Here is a 19,373-nt window from a genome sequence, read left to right on the forward strand (position 1 = left end):
TTGTTGGGAAAAATGGGAGGAAATTTTTTGTTTTTTGTTTTGGGAAAAAAATTTGGGGGGATTTTTTTCGGAGTGAAACGTAGTTAATATCATGATTTTCTGATGCCATTAACAGCATGCTGGGAATTAATTGCCAAAAAAGTCGCCAAAGATCACACGATAGATTCATTAAAAATGCTACATTTACGACAAAATATTTCGTAACTATTGTACCAAATGCCATGGATGGTGTTCTCTGGTATATCACCTTTTTTTTTTTTTTTGAGAGTTTACGAGAAAGTTTTGGAGAAATCATTTCGCTGGCTGAAATTGTCTTGCAAATGTAAATGAACAGCACACTATTTATTATCTGTGGTAGAAGTTTATGGTCAGAAGACATGTCACTCATATTTTGGATTTTTGTTGCCTTGATAAGTAGGCAGTTAAGGTAATGACGATCGTTCTACCGAACCGATATTTAATTAAAAGAAAGATCACATTATAACCCCTAATATCATTAAAACATCTGAATTATAATCCATCAACATAAAGTGAAGTAAGAGACGTGCATTCCCTCATAAATTCCCAGTATTCTATATTAAGTCTTTCTCTGATGAAGCTAATGAAACTCATTACCAAGAATAAATGCTAGATTAGAGTTCATGCTTTTGTCCAAAGTGAGAAGGAGAATGAAAATAAATTCATTTGTATATTTGAAATTGTTCAATTATTTAAGTAAATACCTGAAAATGTTTTGATTTGATATCCATTTGCTTTTGAAAAGGCATGATAGTTGTTAATAAATGACTCGATTCATTCGTACTTATGAACTCTTCCTCTTGCAAGCTTCAAAACATGAAGCAGAATTTATGAAGTTTGAATAAAAGGTTGTAATTAATCTCACAAACATGGAAATTGCGGCTTTTAATAAGCCTTTTTCAATTAAGGGATTAATGTCAAAATTCATTTACTTAACCTTTTCAGTCCTAATAGGCCTATACGCCTCGGAGATTATTCCCTAATGGGTAAATAAATGATACATTTGCATGGTCTATCGTAATACCATTTTTACATGGGATTTAAAATGTTAATTGTACAAAAATCCGGTCTTAAGGTTTATGGTTAATTGATCCGCTCTTTGTTCAGCTGTGTATCACAAAACAGAGCTCATATTGAATACGAATGTGTACAAAGCGCTCATGAGAACTTGCGAAAAGCGTCAATCATAGTCCATATTGTTGATAATATAGATTCGGGTTCAAAATGTTTACCTATCGAAAGAAGGAAGTAAGAAATATAAATATTTCATCAAATTTGAAAATGAACATTATCGTGGCCACAATTTATGTCTTTGACTCAGATCATTTATATAATTAGATTATCCCTTCTTTGCTATTTCTTAAATGTAACAGAGAAAGAATTTTCTTATTAGATAGTAGATGTAAATAGTAGGTGTGCATCACGGGCGAGTCAAGCGGTAGTAAAATAATTGCATTTGAGAAAATTAAATACATTTTTCTTTCTAATTTAAAATACCATACGAATATTTTTTTTGAAAAACTGGTGAACATAAACACATTATTTAGAGAATGGCAAATGTAGCATGAGCATTCAAACCGCCTAAGGTTTCTCCCTAAAAAAAGTGTAACAGATTTTTGACATTTTTATCCATAAATGTGGCTCGTAGCAGAAAAATTAGCCCGATTGACAAATAAAAATGAATTATGTTCGTTTAGACGATGAAGTAAGACGGGAGAACTATTTTATACTTTCTGATGAGCAGTCTCAATCGAGCGCTCCTGGATAATTAGGAGTGTCTAGAATGGTAATATCGGGGTTATGAAATCGATACGTGAGTGAAAAATACCATCATCAGGAAAGTAGTCCAAGATCGCTAAAAAGCTATGGCACCTTCACATGAATGATATTTACCATTAAATGCACGACGCCAAATAAATGGAGAATTTTTTCGAGCTTTTTTGTTGTGTCTAGATCTACAATTTCTCGAAAAACTGTGTACTGATACTTAAATGAAATGACCCTTACGCCAAGCTTCATGCGTTTCTCTTAAAATAGCACACGAGATATATTTTTTTAGGAACAGGAATAACATTTTTTGGGTGCTATATAATTGGGGCAATATCTTCTTCATTGATGAATTGGAACTCAATACCCTGTGATTTTCGACAAGTTATTGAGAAAGAGTTTGCGTGTGCGTGTGATATACGCTGTCTTCTCTTCAATATAAGGGAAACCGATTATTTAGGTAGAAATGGAATTCTTGTGTAGGAAAGAATCGTGAAGAATTATATCGTACAACATTTCATGCCTTTGATCTGTGGCAACATGTTTGACATGAGGTTCTTGAAGGCGAGGTTTTTCCTAGGAGCTATTTGCAATGATTTTTTAACAGACAGTAATGAGAGGCTACAAAAAAAGGTCAGCCTATGAATCACTTTTTGGAGGACATGAGCATTCACCAAATGATAGGATACCATTAATACCATTAATAATACCATTAATACTGTTTCAGATGCTCTAAAGAAAGCTATTGCACGACGTCAACCACTTTCCAGGATTTAAAGTCCTCGCTTTTAAGTAGAATATCCACGATTAAGACGACAAGTCATTTTCAGCAAGAAGGCCCGCTGCAAGTCTCGTAAAGCTGTGTAGTGTAGATGCTCTCTGTTAGCTGGACAATTTTTTTTAAATATCAGGAATCGCGTTCTGGCCCTATAGACTTTAAATATTTGATGAAGTTAATTCCTTTATATTATCTTGCTATTCACTGCCTTATAATATTGAGTCTAAGTTTACAAAATTTCATTATTTTATTACTCGAGATATCGCATGCATTTCATTTGTAACTTCTGGACACCAGTGTATTTTAAATTTAATAGTGATAAGTAATGTAAGGAGCCTACTTTTTTCTGCTTCTCTGCCCCCACATATCTGACATACTTGTCAGTATAAAAAATTAAACTCGTTAATATTGTCTTCATGTCACACATTAAGACTGTCATCTCCGGTTGTGTACCTTCCAACTTCTGAAATTATACTACTGGTTACATATATGTCTAAGCAACACTTACGCACCTTTTCTGAGTATTAAATCTCAAACTCTTGTCACTGAATGCTGCAGTTTTACGGAAAATGAAACCAAAGTTTGCTTCTGTGCTTTGCAATTTCCAGACATTTCGATCATAAAGGAGAGTATTAAATCAGTGGCACAAAACTTTTTTTTTTTTTTTTTTTTTTTTGTGCCAGACAAAACTGCAAAATTTTAAGTTATATCAAATGAACTAAAAGGAAGATTATTAGAAAAATTTTAAAAATCGATAATTCAAAAATGCTTGAAAAAAAAATGCACTGCATGCCGACATTAACTTTTGTTCTAGCCAAAGTCGTTAGTTAAAGAGATACCAAGATAAATAAATTACAGAGACACGTACACGATTCTTGATTAAGTACAAGAATGCAATATTCTCTTTCTTGCATACTTGTCCTCCGAATACTTCAAGGGCAAAAAACACAACTTGTTAAATGTACAGTTGTGGTATAATATATAGTGAGCAAGAAAATATTTGCACTTCATATTATTTAACTAGCAACGTAAATAAACAAAAAAACTGAAATATGAAAAAACAAACACAAATATATTAAATATCCTTTTTACATTTACATTAAAAAATAGAAAAATAAAAATTGACTTCTGTTAAGCCCAAAGGTATTTGCGCATAAAGTATGAAAATAAAATTTGGGAAATATTTAATATTATCAGATATTTCTGGAATCTACGTATGCCTTTTATTTCAATTACAGTTTGTAATCATTTGAGTATTGAGGCCACTCCTTTTTAGTTTCACTTATAGCCCTTATTTTTCAAGGATTTGCTTCAGATCAGTTTCACTCACTCACTCACTCACTCACTCACTCACACACACACACACACACACACACACACACACACACACACACACACACACACACACACACACACACACACACACACACACACACACACACACACACACACACACACACACACACACACACACACACACACACACACACACACACACACACACACACACACACACACACACACACACACACACACACACACACACACACACACACACACACACACACACACACACACACACACACACACACACACACACACACACACACACACACACACACACACACACACACACACACACACACACACACACACACACACACACACACACACACACACACACACACACACACACACACACACACACACACACACACACACACACACACACACACACACACACACACACACACACACACACACACACACACACACACACACACACACACACACACACACACACACACACACACACACACACACACACACACACACACACACACACACACACACTTGCATTTACTTAACAAACATGCCAAAACTTAATAGGTTGGGGTCTACAAATTATGAGATCGTATTCAAAAGATTTTAAAGATGGTAGCAATATATCCAAATAATGCTGGTCATTTGTTAAAAATGTGCACCTTTGTTGATGCCCTGTTAAAATAATCAGCCCTCCAATTCAATGTAGTTTTAAATCTTGCAATATATTAAGATTATTGAAGATAGCATAAATATTAAACAAAGGACATTTTTCCCACGCTGTTGACTGATTGATATTCATCTCCAAATCATGACCAATATGTTTGATAGTTGGTCTTAAATTTTAAATTCAAGGGAAATATTTACCTTTCGCCATAGTCCCTCACGCACGTTTGAAGTTAAAACATTAAACACGTTCATCGCGTTTCTGGCACCATGCCCAATGGAACTGTCAGAATCGCCATTTCAATAATAATTTTATGCGTTAGAAAAGAGCAAGGAACTTAACGTTTGTTGAAAGTTTGAAGTTCCTAAACGTGAAACATATCCTAAGACGATAGATGTTATGCAAATGATATTTTTGGCAAGAAGTAATATCAAGCACTTAAAGCAAATTATTACTTTAAAACAACAAGGATATTTCTATTTGTTTATCATTTAAATAAAGCAATATTAAACAATTTTTTGCAGTCGCTTTCTATAGTTATTTAAGAACAAGGATGAATGCGTACAAATAATAATTGTTCACTGTAAATACTAATTTATAAGTCCTTAAATACCAGGTTTTATCGATAAACATCGAAAAATAATGAATCTGAATCATTTTTTATAATATAAACAAAAGTATAAATTTAATGTAAAGACCGTATACCAAATTTCAACCGTCTAGCTCAAAGCGCTTTTGAGTTATCTTTGTTACAGAGAGATTGAGAGATGCACATTTACCAAACATTTGTTTTTCGAACTCAGAGAAGTCTAAAACATGGAGATTCGCCACAATTTCGAGTTCGAATATTTCGACGATTACTATACTTTTTCTATATTATGCATATGAGAAAGTAAAAAAAAAGTATTCAGCTATGCAATGATGAATGGATGTATTAAGTAAATTGATCACTTTACTATATAAAAAGACCATCATCCCTTCTTCTGAATTGCACCCCATTTAAATACCTTATCAATTTTTATTCACGGATAAGATTAAAAGACATGGCTTTTAAAACTTGTCGGGCTGCAAACGGTAATAGCCGATAAAAGATTTGCTCTCCTTTAACCCTTTATTTACGGATGGTACTTAAAAGTAAGTACCATTTAAATCTGGCTTATATCTTCGTAATATGACAATTTTTGCTGATGGTATTCTAAAAAACACGGAGAATGTAACCCAAATAGCAAGAAGTTAATATAAGCTAAAAGTAGGAATTAAAAATATTTAATTAATAATTAAATTAAGATATTTCTATTCATTAAAATATTTTTCTTGGTTTCCCTGGGATTATTCTGCAAGAAAACTTAACTGCTGGTGCAAAAATGAAGTTGAAAAATTGATGGCAACATAATTCGGTAAATAAAGGGTTAATAGCCTTGTTTCGGGAATACTTATTCTGAACAACCTCACGATAGCAAGATAGGGATGCTCAACAAAGTCGCGACGTCGAACTTATATTCGACTTAATATGCAAAATTTATGTTCGGATTCTAAAAAGGGAATATCGCTTAACAATTTAAATTCATTCTGCATTTAAAAACGCAAGAAATTCAGCACATTTATTCCACGCTAAAAGAATACCTTTACATGTGGTGAAAATAAGAGAAGAACAGCGAGGAACCAATGTAACTATAATTTTTCAGATATGTGCGCATATACTGATGCGCTGAGGATACTACGCATGAATTATTCATATGAAAATTTCTAAAGGTATAGAAAGCTTCAACGATACCTCAGAAGACCAATTTACGTTTTTTCCACTTAACCTAGATAAAATAAGTAATTCTCGTACTCGTAGAGCGTCGTAAACACGTCACAACAGAGATTTGTTTTCAGACTCGTAATAAACTTATGTAGAAATGATACGAAATTCTACAACTAAATCGAATTTGCTTAAAGCATATATGCTTGAAGTGCCAGTCTATGTTGGACTGAGAATTTTGGAATCAGTTTGAAAGTTTACAAATGCCAAACATTTTCTGAAGTCAGTTTTATACCAAGAGCTGTCTTGAGATGTAAAATAATTAAAAAAAAGTAAGAAAAACTAATATACTTCAAATATATAAATCACAAAAATGTATTAAAAAGGATCAATTCCAGATTGATTAATTTGCAATTATTGTAGCCGATCTATGGGTTATTATTAATTTCTAAGATTAATTTCTAATGATATCAGAAGATAGAGTTCAGTTAGAATTGCCAACATTCATCACTAAAAATGAAGAGCGTCCAAAATGGGCAAAATCTAAACCAACTTGAAAAATTCCGATTAAAAGGATATTTCTTGGAACAGAGTTTCTGCAAGATAATAATAACTCCTAGAACTAGGAAAAAGGAAGAAACTCTATCCCTTGCAGTTCTAGCGAAATAAAGAATACTGAAACTTCGTTTATTTATATATTTATTTTTGTGCAGAAGTATTTATTTCCCCTAGATGCATGTAGTGCATCAAATTTCACTTCGTCGAATAAACAGTTACGGTACTCTTTCCATTACCGGAATTTGAAGCTAAAGATGAGGAAAAAATAACGATTCTTTACCTTTGCTCATGTATTTAATACAGAATTCCAGCAGCTACTCAAGATTTCCGAACAAAAATGAATCTATTCTTCAAAGAGATTTTTCGAATATCATTTCTTCATATATTCCCAAGTATATTAAAGTGCTTATTGGATTTATATGATTTTATTGAAACTAGTGATTAAATTTAATAATTTAAGTATTTATAAAGGTCTAGATTTGATTGCACTAAACTTTGATTTTTCCACTAAGCATGATTCGATTGTTTGACTAATAAGTCTTACATAGGAAATTAAAGCTGTATTTCGGAACCATACCGTTACATATTGACCTTAAATTTTGTCAAATTTTATACAAATAAATGCATGTTACAATCATGTAACACCTTTTGGCACTCTTTTAGTTTTAAAATCGTGCTCAGAAATGCCCTCATAACATATTATATACACAAAAACATGTTTTCAAATATTGGAACTCTACATAGGTCATTTGCATGACACTTTAAAGGAACAATACAATAGTAAGAGATATGTTGCAATCAAGAATTTTTATTGAAAATCAATCAATCAATAATATTTTTGAAAAAGTATTAATGATGGCGCATTTAGACAATCTAAAGCCAGAAGCTCAAAATTATTTTGAAGCCTGCCCTGCTATCTAACACCATAAATTCGTCATTCATTGACATAGGCACTGAGATTAGGTCGAAATGCTCGAAAAGTCCCACCACCAAACACAGCGTTTCTATACCAGCGCCTGTGCAAAAAAAATTAAAAAATAATAATAATAAATAAAATAAAACGCCATTGAATATTGCATTCTGAATTTTTTCAATTGAAATTTTAAAATGTCAATTCATTAAAAATTTAAGTGATGCGTTTTCATTAGCCACCAATGCAATGATGCACATTGTGCAAAAATTAGGACAAAGTGTTTTGGATCAAACGTGATACAAGAATGGAATTTTTCAAAATGCATCTCTTTAATATATGCAATTAATTTATTTGCTATCGGCCTTGATGTTTATGAAAAATCTCTTTAGCAATGGAAATCTCTGCACCAAACAAAAAGGCAAATTTCCAACCTAATTTACAACGAAATGGAACAAAACAGATTTAAGAAGATTTTGAATTGAAGACGATTCAATGCAGTTTAACTTCCACCTTTTAGTGCAATAATAAAAACACGTTTAAAAACTAAAAGTGCTTCATTTTAATATTCGATAGAAGCCAAGTTTCAGTTTTAAGCCATGCATCTAACATTGTTTGGGATCATTTGCATTTAGAAATTCTAAAATTTCTTGGGCTGGCTCTTCAAATATGTGTTTGGAAATATTCATCATTATTTGGTAGATGGCAGTGACAGAATGGAATCAACGCATTAATATTAATGCTTAACAAAAAAATTTCTTCTCTTATCCCCCACATTATTTATGAAAATAACCAAATTTCCTTTAATTTTGAATTATAAGAAATTAATCCAACTAAATGCGTTTGGAAATAGTAATAGATTTGCCAATGTAATCCAGCTGGAACATTATTCTTAAGGAAAATTCTTACTTAGAATAAAAAGACAATGAGTATTCTTTTCAGGAATTAAAAATACTAATTCATTTTTGTATACAATTATTAAAGTGAAGACTAAATATAAAATATCCCAAGATTTTTTAAAGCAAATATGCCCTTGCATCCAAAGAAAGTATGATCATTTAGTAGTACAAAAAGTATGAATGCCATTTAGTATTTTCTTAGACTACAGATAAAACTTTTAATATCGCAACATTATGTTGGTGAAGAATGGATAATTAAACAGCTGCTTCAATATTTACACTCATTCCAGTATTAATGCATTGTAAGTTTACAGATGGGAATAAATTAGCCTATGGCCTTTCCTTTCGCAAATAAATTAATCTACATTACGAAGAGCTCTCAAGAGTTCATGAGAAACAACATTTCCAAATGATACGACTAGTTATGGTCATTTTTGTAGTTTTAAAAAAGATATCGATTCGTTTTCACTTCATGGATTGGAAAGGCTATATAATGAAAAGTGAAAGATATTAATTTGTTTGATAGCACTCATAGCTAGAATTACTCTTTGTCTAAGATCTCTCAACATAATTAGAATGGAACTTTCCGAGTGAAGGCTCGATTAACTTTTGTTTTTGTCATAATTCCAATTTCGACCGTACCACGCCAAATGAACATCAATAACGATTTCTACATTGACTCTAAATGTCAACATTAAAACTTGACCAAACTTCTTATAAACTAGAAAACGCTTAAATTAACTTTTAGGAGATGTTTCTGGTTTCAGAGCTGGGTCGTCAATGAATTAAAACCTTGGCATTCATATGAAATATATTTTATACTTAAAACAAAATTGTATTTTTTTTTATCCGTCGTACATAGGTGCCGGATTTGAATATAAGAAATGCCATTAAGTTAAAAAATTATGACTTACTCAGTCACAAAAACAAACCTCTTTTCAGAAAGATCAAGACCTTTATTTCACTGTTAAATATTTTCAATCGGCTGTCCTAAAGCAATTGTCGGACTCAATTAACATATGTACATAAGACGTATGTCAAAAGAATAAATGTAGTTTTTTTATTATTGAATTTGCCGCATTTTCCACTATTTAATCACTTTATGAAACATCCTGTAAAGACCTTACAATGAACCTACATTTTAGTTTTACAAGTTTGGAGAACCTAACTTCTATTAAAAATTACTACTATTATAATTACCCCAATTATTACCAGCTTCTAATTATTATTATATTTATCCTTTTATTCAAAATTCAGTAAAAGTTTTTAATCACTGATTTTCATGACAGATGTTGTAATATTTCATCAAGAAGAGCTCTTGCTTCTAAAGAAACTGTTTAACATTAGGTTTTGACTAGTTGCATTCAGAACAGGCAACAATCAATAACGATGATTCGTTGAATGTTTGAATTTTGAAGACCTGCTGCAACAGACTGAATCTTCAAAAAGCAAAATTTCATTTTCATGTTAATTTAGAATTTAATTTCATGCTAAACTAGGATACCATATTTCAGAATAATTTAATTTCCCCAAAACTTTTGAAGCAAATAGCGAAAAAACTATTTTGTAATAATCACTTTTGCTTATGATAGTTAAAAAAATGACTTGATCTATTATTCAATCCATTTTATAGGGAGGTGTAGCATTGCGTATAAAGGCCAGATCGCTTTGTTGCTAAAGTATTTCGACTAGTTCGCCCGAAAAGTTACTTAAGATATCGGATGGTTAGAGAAGACACACATTCCTCAAGACATCACATCTTATTATTGAGCAAATTAACCATTCATTTTGCAATGTCGTGTAAAATTCGAGAATTTATTTACAAAATTCGATTTAGAAATCTGCATAGTAAAAAATAATTAAAAAATCACACAGAGCAGGATAAGTCCATAAGGGTCCCTTACGCAAAACCCCCCAATCCCATCCTCCTTCACTTCCAGAGTAAGTTATATTTTTATTAATTTTAATTTAATTTCTATAAAAGCAGTTTTCAGAAGCAAATTTTGACAAATTCAAGTAGTAACGTATTAATATGCGCCACTTTCAAAAGATTTGGTTACAATATATCACGTTTAAAAAAAGGCAAAATTAAAATTTTAAAATTTTGTACAAAAATAGTGCAAAAAAAATTAAAAATTTTAGCACAATGTATATTGTATTTAATTATCATACTTTCTTTAAAAAATTATAAAGCAACTTTTTTTAGAATTATAAAGCAAAGTATTTTAAAATGAACTAAAGATAATAGGAATGTTTTTAGAATAATGTTCCAAAATTTAATCGATTCTTGATTTTAATTGAATAAACTCGAGTACAAGGTTTTCGTAAATTCAATACAAGTACGAATTTAAATTAGTCTGAAAATACTAAAATATATTTCGAGGTTCCAATCCTCCTACCTTGCCAAAATTGCAAACGCCCTAGATAGTTTTTAACTTTGACTATTTCATTATCCGCTTTTGTTGTGCACGTTTAAGTGTCTCAGTTGTCCTTTTTTTATTATTGTATGGATAGAAATAAATGCCAGAAATAAATTGTTGAATCTAATTTGAAGTTTCAATAACCTCACCGTTTAAACGGTTAATAAATATTACATTATATCGCATGTATATTTTAAAGCCATTAAATACCTGGCTTTTATTCTCATATTTCAACATATTCAGAAGGCGCATCCTATTTTGGTATATAATATTGTACTTGTTATAAGAAATCATTTGCGCTTTTCCTTATAATTTAAGGAGCTTTATAAGTTTCTAAAGTCTCCTCTATTATTTATCCTTATATAACTCAGATAATCCAACAATTAACAACTGTAATATTTTTTATTTATTTACAAAAAAAAAAAAAAAAAACCACCTGAGCTTCAATTTTCCAAGTGAACGAAAGAGCGATTAAAATCCATAAAAGGTTTATTTCTCTACTTTCAGAGATAATTCATTCAAATCATTTCCTCGCTACAATCCTTTCAAAATTCGTATGAATGCATACAGTTATGTAGGAGCATTACTATTCTAGATGCAAATAAAGGCTTTAAGAGTGAACTAAAATCAACAGTTATTCTTTAAATAAATTTAGAATTTATGATGCAGAATTTCTTCAATATTTAATGCTCTATTTTTCGCTCTTTTCAGCTATAATGTTTAAATTCTATCGACATTGATTTAAGCAGTCAAAGTTTAAAATCCACTCAATGTTATATAGAGAGTGTAAATGGTGTAATGGCAATAATATTTTTTTCCATCCTCTTCATTATAATTTACTATTTAAAAGGGGGAAAATTTCTACTACACGTCCCTCCCTCCTTCACAAGAATAGAACCCGGGATACAAGTACACTGCTTTGTTTTCGCCTTTGATGCTAACGTTTTCATCCTGGTCTAGGTCTAGGATCCACAGCTCAAGACAAAACAAAATGCATTTATTTCATTTTGTAACTCACCCTAATGTCACTAGATGGCAGCATGAATTAAATATATTTCGAACTGAAGAGCGAAAAAGTACTGTCATGCGCGAAATTTATTTCATTTTTGTTCCTTAATGTGAATGAAAGGCGGAATCGGCATTTTACGATGAATTCTGTCAAAAATTACAAGATTTTATTTCAAATTCCTAATTACCGACTACTTATAAAATATAGCAGATTAATAAATTCTTAGGTTTGAAAGTTATGAAAACTCATTTTTACTTTACAAATTTGGAGAAAACATAAATAATAATTTTACATAAGCTCGCAAATTGGGGCTAAGGTTGGTTAAAAAAATGTCCTGCCTTTTTAAGGCACATGCGGAGTTTCTGTAACCCATTTTGAAGAGATGAAATTGCTCATCCAACATAGGAAAAATTAGGAAAAAGTAAATGAGTAAATAAGTGGATTCAATATTACTCTCAAACTGAAACACATTAGTCAGCTGTTCTAAATAATATTGATGTTGTGACTATGTGGTGTATTCGTAAAGATAAATATGTTACTGAATTTACTGTTAGTGAGTAGTTTCATAAATTAACAGGTTATCCTATGTGGCATAATATTGTAGTTTAATAAGTGACAGGATTGTTTGTATTTGCAATGCAAGTCACCAAAAATAAATGAAGTTAGATTATTTTAAATATATTAAATCGTTGAAGTGAATTCCTTGCCCATGTTTATTTATAGTAAATTCGATGCAAGTTAATATCCCCCCCCCGTAAAGTCATACATATTTTAGAGTTAACATCGGAAGGGGGAGGCCTTATTAAGCATTAAATATGATACTCTATTAGGAAAATTATATTTTAGATTAGATTTAGACAAAGAATAGTTTTGTTCGATTCTATTAAAAAGAGCCAAAAATTACATTCATTTTTGTATGAAACTTTTTATATAGTCCAAAATTTTGGACAAGAAGGAAAAATTGTGAATAGGGAGGTAACATCGTATTATTGTGGATATATTATTATATTCATTTCATTTCTGTCATGAAAATAAAATAGTTGTCACCGAATATTAGAAATTTAAATTGTCTTCTCACAAGTTGGTTACTTTTATTATAAATAACCTCAAATGCAAGCAAGTTCTTCATTTAATTTATAATACATTTTAGTAGGTCTGGTCAGTCTTTTAGTAGACCATTTTAATAGTCAGTCTTAGATATTCATGGGAACGATTTGGAGTTATATTCCATCATTTCACTGGATTTCATTACATAATATATGATACACAGTATCTGGAAAATATCAAGCTCTCCAATTATGATAGAGCTAAATCCATGTCAGGGGTTACAAATAACCTCTATTTCTTAAGAAAGTTTAAAAAATAATAACAACAGAAAATTCTTTTTTTTTAACCTTTGTCTATTAGTTCGCTACGAAGCCTCTTTGGTTTCTTTCTGAAGGAATGTAAATAATACTGAAAGGCATCAATAATAAAACTATTTAAACAAGATCAGAAATCTTATTAAGTAGCAGAGATGTCTGTTGGTTGAGGTAAAATGAATGACAAGTGAAGACAAAAATTCCATTATGGTCACGAGATTGTTTGAGATGTATGCTCGCTTTTTGGCTGCTTAATACTATTTTTTATTGATTTCAACTTGAAATAGGGAAATGAAAAAGAAAAGCAAACGCAATTTAAACAAGAATTTGAAATAAATAATTGTAATGAATAAATCTTAATATTTTCACAGTTGCGAAAAGTTTATTTATTTGATTTTCAGGTAGTTTAGATATATTAATGTCTCTCTTTAAAGTAACATAAGAACTGTCTTGAGAGGATCTCTTAATTCTGAATAATAATAAGGGCCACTCAGGAACTAGTATCCCCTCTCCAAATTTTTGCACCACATTGGCCGACGGGATTTTGCCCCTCGACATCCACAATAGCATAAACGGCGGATTTTTAAAGGAATTGAATCTCGAACTTGGTGCCCTCGAGAACGAGAAAAGAAGACAAAGTGAATCAATAACCAAGAAAAATGCAGGTCGATGTTGGTGGTTCACTAGTTCATAGAAACTGCAGACACAACTGATTAATTTGAAAACTAGCAACAATCTGTTCGTCTTTTGAATTTAGAGGCTCTAGAGCTGCTGTCAGAACAGACCAAGCTTGGAGCTTTTTTAAAAATTTTTTTCACTCGAATCCAAAATTCGCCTTTGTTCTGTCGTGTTTTCCCCGCCTGAGCTTTTGGTTTATGAGCTTTGGCTTCGATTTTTGTAGCCCCAATAGAAACATATTTAGTTATTAATTTTCTTTTGTTAGATGCAATATTTGGTTAAAAGGAGCATGGATACTCTTCTAAAATTCTATTCAGATGAAAATTTGTATGATGGAGCAATTATAAGTAATTTTACAACGGAAAAACCGATGAACGTTGCAGATCATTTATTTCACATCTTATTTGACATTAACTTTTGGAGGAGCATTATCGAGCTAACAGGGCGAAGATGGAACAGTATGCGGCTTATATGATCTGGTACTCTTATGTGTGAATTTTCATTTAAACCTTCACAATTTTCTATTATTAAATCTATAAGAAATTTACATCGTGCACTGTCTTTTTAATATATTTAAAATGAAACAAATTCGTATTTGGCTTTGAAACTTAAAAAAAAAATTACATAACTTATGGTTAAAGTAATTTTTTAAAAAACAGTTTTTTAAAACGTTGCATCTTTTAAAAACAATGCACAAATTTCTTCCTAAATATTTTTTGCATCTAATTTCTGAGCAATGTGCCACCACTGCTGTAACGATTTCCATTCCGAAAGGATACGAGATAATAAAATATAGCGCTAATTTTCATTGACAGAATTTTGATGAAAACCATGCGAAAAGATATGAATCGTATCCATAAGACAAGGATACGATTCATATCTTTAAAATCAGTGGGATTGGAAGAAACTTTCTCGAATTCTCTAATATTGGTCTTATTCCTCTCCCTCTGCATAAAATTGGGAACTTTGGGCAAGGCTGCGAGCGCCTTGAATGGGATTGGTGGACAATAATTGCAAAATATAGATCTTTGGCTTGAATATAGCAGTTTTGACGAATCTATTGTGCATTTGGATGCCTTCTTTCCGATCGATTTTAACCAAGATTTGACAAGGTACTACAATTGTAGTCACAATATCACATATTTAATTTCATTTTTTTAAGTCATTGCGTTTACGTGCCCACAAATGTACAGAATACATTTGGATCAAAATTTGATAAAAATCTACATTTTGGATGGAAAAGTTGTGTACCAAATTTTATATAGCTCTTTATGTTTTAAGTTATCGATTTCACTTGTACTTGAAGAGCCAGACAGATCATTCTTCTGTATGGATTTCATTTAAAATTTGATGAAAAACTACAAATTTGTTCTAAAATCCATATACCAGATTTCATTTGTCTAACTCAAAGCGATTTCAGGTAATCTTGTTCAAATTCAAAGAGACAGAATTAATGCCAAAAATTTGTTTTTAGAAATTCAGGGAGCAATTGCGATTCGTCAAAAACTCGAGTTCGCATTTTTTTTTTTTTTTTTGAAGATTACAATAATTTATCTATACTTTGTAAACAAGAAATAAAAAATTGGTAATTTACATAGTTGAGATCACATTTGGTTCGGTAATATACAAGTTTATGAATTTTGTATCGAAATTGTACGCTCTTAACCAGAATCAAGAGATGGTATCACTATATTTAATTTCAAAACATTCATTCTAATAGGGACTTTATTCTTTATTACCAATAGCTCCAAGTGGCTATTGGTTCTAGTTTGTGTTATTCATATATAATTTCAGAGGAAAGAAGATTTTGTTTGGTATTCACACCTGCCTCAATATTCCATATATGATAAATATCGTCTGTTCCAAATGGATGAAAAGTTTCAATGAAATACGCAAGTTGTAGAAGTCAGAAAAATCATAAAACGTGCCTGTTCATTTCGTTATCAATCAGACAAAATTTGAAGATATATACAAAGATGAATGAATGATTGAAGTTCTTCCCATTTTCAAAAATTAAGTCAAGTTTTGTTACGAATTAGATTTGATTTGATGTGATATCAATTTTGGATGGACGCCATAGATGCGGATTGATAAATATATAACTTCATTCAAAAACGCTCTTTTCAACCTGTTGCATGAGACTCTCCGGAAAGATTATTTAATCCACGATCAGATTTCATTTACAGCTATGCGATGAACGTGGTTTTCTCCGATAGAGAATTAAAACTTGATCTAGAGTTTTCTTGATGCTTCGTTTGTTGTAATACGATAAGAAAACATCTCAATAATAATAATAATAATAATAAAGTTCGATCTCGAGAATTCAATGAATCTCTTCTCTTCGGAGATCTTTGAGTTCGAAAACATACATACTTAGAATTATGTCCGCCTGTCAAGAAAAACAACATCTTAAAAACGGGACTTCGAGAAAAATAAAGTTCGATATGTAGGGTTTTTTTTTTTTTTTTTTTTTTTTTTCCCCTCTACTAGTGTAGATCGAATTTAAATTTTGCTAAAAATTTCATTAATAGGGAGTCTTTCTATCTCTCCTTTTATGTATAAATGAATGCAACAATTCCAAGTACAAACTTAATAAATGAATAAAATATATAATTTATTATTGTTATTAAAGACTTTTGCTTTCTTTACACCGCGCGTTTCATGTTTATAATGTTAGAATTATGCAATCGATTTTTTAACTCCCTTCCAAATATTTTAGAGTTTTAGAAATAGAAAAATTATTCGACCCCAATGGCAAAAAAATATTTTAATAATTTAATTGTCTTAAACAAAATTCTTAAGACAAGTAAAATTATTGTCATTTATGGTGACTAACAATCTATTTTACGGAGGTGGCGCCATCTTACATCTAATTTGTAAACTATTTTTTAATTCATAATATCTTTAATCATGAACTATTCTAAAAAGATTAAAAAGTAGAAAATACCAAAATTAAAGGTTTTTAAATAAATTTTTATTAGTGTGATAAAAATAAGAAACTTTTTTCTAGAAAATCTAGAATTATGAAGAAATTAAGACAATGAAATTACGAAATAGCAATTAAACACATTCATTAAAATATAGTATAAATGTGAGTAAATTCCAATTTACTTAAAATATTTCAATCAAAATTTCAGGATTTTATGATTTTCTTTCGAAATTCCTTTTTTTTTTCAAGCATAACGACAAGTAAAAGATTGAGAATAGTATAAAAAGATAAGAATTAAAATATTTCTACTTAGTGTAAGCCTATTACTAATGCAATTTAAAATAATTTATATTCTAATAGAAATAAAATGTACGATATAAATATTTATTCTTAGAAATTTAAGATGTTATTAAGGGAATTTTCTTTAAGTTTAATTTTATAAAACTTCTTTAAAACACGGATGTTAGTTTAAAAATTGCCTGTCGAGTTGACATAAAGGTTTTCATCCAATTTGTTGCAGGGGGTCAGAGCAACCGCGTTCGAATTGCAGATAAATTTCAGGCATTTTACTCCATTTTTGAAAATCGTGATGAATATCATAAGAAATAATACCTTAAATTTAGAAAAATAAATAAATATAAACAATAAAAAAAATGCTCTTATCAATGCACTAAAAAAAAATACTTTTATTAAAAACTTAGAGATCATAAGAAAATTCTTAAAAGCATGAGGTATAAAGAAATAACAGTGAAAGGAAATAAAGCTACCATAATTACTATAAGAAACAAAATAAGTTCCAACATTCTTTTTATTAAAATTAAAGTACATTATAAATGCGACAACAATTTTAAATTACTTAAACCTTCTCTAATAGTACCTCGTGTCTTCACAAATTTTATTAACCTTCATATTTTTGATAAAAAAAAAAAAAAAAAAAAAAAAAATTTTTTTTTTTACATTTCAGTGAAACGTAAAAAAGCAATTTTTAAATATTGTTATATTTATTATTTTTTTTATTGTTTCTCATACAAAAAAATATCTAGATTTTTTTTTATTATTATTATTTGGGATAAATACACGAAAAACTGGGAAAGGAACTGTCATTTTTGTTAGCTAAAATGAAAATGGGTAGGATGGGCACTTATTGTACTTTATGTTACGTCTTCATTTTGACATATTCCAATTCTTTAAAGGAAAAAAAAAAAAAAAAATCTTTGTTGGGAGTCATTTATTACTGCGCATACTGTCCCACAGCTAAATTATTTCTTTTTAATTTCCGGTTGGAAAAAAAGGAAAGCTAGTACAACCTTAACAGTTTATCTTTCTTGCTGGTTAAGTTTCGGTTTCTGTAATAGCTATACGCCATTCTTATAAAATAATCAAATATATTTTAATTCATCATGCTGAGTGCACTGGTAGAAATGATATTTTCGGTGAAAATCTAAATTAAGAACAGTCCGTAATACTAGCAGTCTTTGGTGACCAACTTATCCGCCCAGACTAATAATTAACAGCCTAAAAAGTTAAAGTAGAATGTATATTTATTTATATTTCATTTTGTTTTTTGGTAAAAAGAAAACATGAATTTAATTGAATAAGTCAAGACAGAATTTAACGCGTGAAAATTAAAAAGGGTAGATACTATGAAATAAAAGCTGAAATAGAAATCCTCTTTAGGAATTATTGTCTAATGAAGGCTTTTTTTTTTGTCTTAATTTTAGCATTGACAAAAGCACTCGATTGGATAATTGATGGATGAGTTTGAATCTTAAAACATTCAATAATATTACATTAAAAAATTTATTAAAAATAAAGAAAACGTAGAACAGAAATGAAATTCAAACCATTAAAAAAAATTTTTTTTAAGTTTTAAAATGATACAAAAACCATTTTTGTGAAATAAGCGTTTTGGAAGATATGGCCATCAGTTTCCTTAGCGATTATCCATCTGAAAATGGTCAAGTCTATTTTCGCAGCCCGATTAAACTTTGATGCTTATTTCTTGATTTCTTTTACATCGTCTTTCCTTTGGATGAATAGAGTTTTTGGTGAGTAATATTCAGAAAATTTCAAAGAATATTGTTTTTCATTAATTAGCTAAATCTTAAATCAAATGCTGTTATAACAGTACTCAATGAAGTAGTTGAAATTTAAGTTTTTACTGGCCTATGCTATATGATAGTATGGGTTTTGAACTTGAATGAAGTAGTGATCCTTCGAACTTTAATAAAGAAGTTTGAAATGTTCATAATACATGATTTGTTTACATTTAATTATTGCCGATCGTCAATATATAATTAGAGCGATTTTTG

Source organism: Argiope bruennichi, chromosome X2 (genome assembly GCF_947563725.1).
Source record: "Argiope bruennichi chromosome X2, qqArgBrue1.1, whole genome shotgun sequence".
NCBI lineage: Eukaryota > Metazoa > Arthropoda > Arachnida > Araneae > Araneidae > Argiope > Argiope bruennichi.